This window comes from Lepus europaeus, chromosome 8, assembly GCF_033115175.1.
Source record: "Lepus europaeus isolate LE1 chromosome 8, mLepTim1.pri, whole genome shotgun sequence".
Lineage (NCBI taxonomy): Eukaryota > Metazoa > Chordata > Mammalia > Lagomorpha > Leporidae > Lepus > Lepus europaeus.
In genome coordinates this window covers 95249357-95252664 of record NC_084834.1, presented here as the reverse complement: position 1 = coordinate 95252664, position 3308 = coordinate 95249357, and positions in this window count along the sequence as shown.

Here is a 3308-nt window from a genome sequence, read left to right as displayed (position 1 = left end):
CAATGGGGTCTGTGAATGTGTGAGATGGGTTACTTTAGTGCAGTATGATACAGTAGATGAAATTTTTAAAAAGAGTTTTAGCTTTGTGACAGCACTTTCTGTGTGTGAAGTTAATAGTGTTTTTAAATAACAGCCAGTGGCCAATCTTCCTCTGGGGAAGTGTCAGGGTTTCATAGCACAGTGTCCTCTCTCAGGGTCAGGAGCCTGGCACTTTCTAGCTCCCGGACAGCACCTGAGACCCAGCACAACTCAGAAGTCATAGCTTGTGCTAACGGCTCTGCCAAAACACAGTGGAAAAATAGAGCCACATGAAGGCAGAATCAATACAAACTGTGAAAGGGCTGATCCTAACTCTGACAGTACTTTCCCAACATGTACTGCGTATTTGTTATATGCCAGTCACTCTTCTAAGTGCTGGGGACACTGAAAGATGGACAGGACAGTTTTTACCCTCAAGGAAGCTCAAAGTCCAACAGAGTAGGGACACGGAAAGCAAATCCCACTGCTGCACTCTTCCACATCTGGTAGATGAATCCCACCCGCCTCTCCTTAGCACCCTAGCTTCCCAGCCGGCCCCAGACTCCACTTCCGGGGCGAGGAGTGGGAGCTGCAGCTTCAGGTCTTGTGCGCATGCCCTAGCTTTCAGGAAAGAAGGAAGTGGGCTCCTTACTTCCTGAACTTTCCTTGAGGGGCCAAATCTGTACAGACCCCACTGTGCCACGCTGGCATAACCGTGAAGGATGTTCCCTGTGTAAGTGCATTAACCAAGGTCACAGTCCCCAAAGACGAATATTAACTCCGGCTTCTATTTTCCTTCAAGCAGTGACCTTCGTGTCACCTCCCCTAAGAGGCTTCACGAAACAGCTCTCCATTACCTCCAGCAGGAGCGGGAGATTTCCCCTGGGATCCCAGAGCAGCCAGGACGCTTCTCTCCTGAAACACCAGCCTGCACTTAGGAAAGATGTTTTCTGTACCTCAGTTGTACTCTTCATTTTGGGAAACTTTCAAGTATAAGGAAGAAAACAAAAGCCCACCCCTAATCCCATGATGAACACATTGGGTTGTGTATTTTGAGTCTTCTGTCCAAGATACACACAGAATCGATCATTCACGGGCCCGGGTCATGCTTGCTACATGGCGTTAGTATTTGTATGTGAACACTCGTTTCTCCTCCACTCCACCAGGAACCCTAGGAAGGTGCTGTTTCCAGCACTGCCTTCCCCACCAGTAGCACTCAGTCCAGTGTACAACACATGGTGATGTCAACTGAAAAGCTTCTTAAGGAGAGAAACCATGGATCATGTAAGAGTGCCTCAAAAATTTGTAAACAAAATGGAATGAAAACAAGCTGGTTTTGCTGCAGACATTTTTATATTCATGATTTTTTATCATACATATTTTCATGAACCATTTGAGGACCTCTCATGAAGCTTTATATTTATTTTCAATTTAGGAATTTTGTACTATTCTTTTTTAATTTACTTACTTACTTACTTACTTACTTAATTTTTATTTAAAAGGCAGGCAGACAGAGATCTTGGATCCGCTGGTTCACTCCCCAGATAACCACAACCGCCAGGACTAAACCAGGCAGAAGCTAGGAGCCAGGTACTTAATCCAGTTCTCCCAGCTGGGTGGCAGGAACCCAAGTATCCAAGCCATCACCTGCTGCCTCCTGGGGTGTATATATGAACAGGAAGTTGGACCAGAAGTGGTGGAACCAGGACTTGAACCAAGCACTGAGATATGGAATATATGCTTGTCAAGTGGTGACTTGACTATTGTGCCAAATGCCTGTCCCTACTATGCTATCTTGCACATAGTGCATATTTTTAACTTAATATTTTCAAATTATAATTTAAATTGTGTTAATCTTTTTTACGTTTTTGGCAATTTTGTATTGTATTTTTTTGTTTGTTTGTTTCTCTGGCTGCACACACTTAGCAGTAGTTGCTGGGACTGTGAATTATAACAATGATGATGGTGAAAATAAGCTTTGAGATGTACATGTGCCACAGCACTTAAGATGCTGCTCGGTTGGCGCCATGGCTCACTAGGCTAATCCTCCGCCTGTGGCGCCAGCACACCGGGTTCTAGTCCCAGTTGGGGCGCCGGATTCTGTCCCAGTTACTCCTCTTCCAGTCCAGCTCTCTGCTGTGGCCTGGGAAGGCAGTGGAGGATGCCCCAAGTCCTTGGGCCCTGCACCCGCATGGGAGACCAGGAGGAAGCACCTGGCTCCTGGCTTTGGATTGGTGCAGCACCGGCCATGGTGGCCATTTCGGGGGTGAACCAACGGAAAAGGAAGACATTTCTCTCTGTCTCTCTCTCTCTCACTGTCTAACTATGCCTGTCAAAAAAAAAAAAAAATGATGCTGCTTGGAACACCTACATCCCATATTTAGAGTGCTTGCATTCAAATCCCGGCTCCACTCCCAATTCCTGCTTCTGCTAATGTGTACCCTAGGAAGCAGCAGTGACGGCCACCCATGAGTCTGTGGCACCTTGTGGGAGACCTGGATTGAGCTGTGGGCTCCTGGCTTCTGCCTGGACTAGTCCTGAATGTTGCGGGCATTTGGAGAGTGAACCATTGGGTGGGTGTTGATAACTTTGGAATTTTTTTTTAATAATTCAGTGAATTCTTTTTAAAAAAATTTATTTGAAAGGCAGAGGTCTCAGGGAGAGAGAGGGAGAGATAGAGATATCTTCCATCTGCTGTCCCCAAATGGCCTCAAAGGCCGAAGCTGAGCTGTTCTGAAACCAGGAGCCAGGAGCCATTGGGATGCCGGCACTGCATACAGAGGCTTAACTTACTACTCCTCAGTGCCAGCCCCCTTACTTATTTATTTTAAAAGATTTATTTTATTTGAAAGAGTGACAGCGGGGCCAGGGAGGAAGCTGGTTCACTCCCCAAATGGCCACAGTGGCCAGGGGTAGGCCAGGCTGAAGCCAAGGAGCCTGGAACTCCATCCTAGTCTCCCATTTTCTATCATGCACTGCCTTCCCAGGTGTATCAGCAGGGAGCTGGATCAGAAGTGGAGCAGCCAGGACTCAAATGTGGGATACTAGCATCATGAAGATAGCTGAATTTGTTGGGTCCTAATGCTGGCCTCTGAGCCTTGGTTCACAGGACTAGCAGCTTCCTCTTTGTCCATCTTGGGATCCAGCCTCCAGGCTATGAGGGAACCTACAAAGCTGCTTGGAAAAGTCCACATGGAAGAGAGTCAAGGCCGGTCTGCCAGCCCCAGCTGAGCTCTCCGCTGACAGCCAGGCCCAACTTGGTAGCTATGTGAGTGGCCAACTTGATAGCC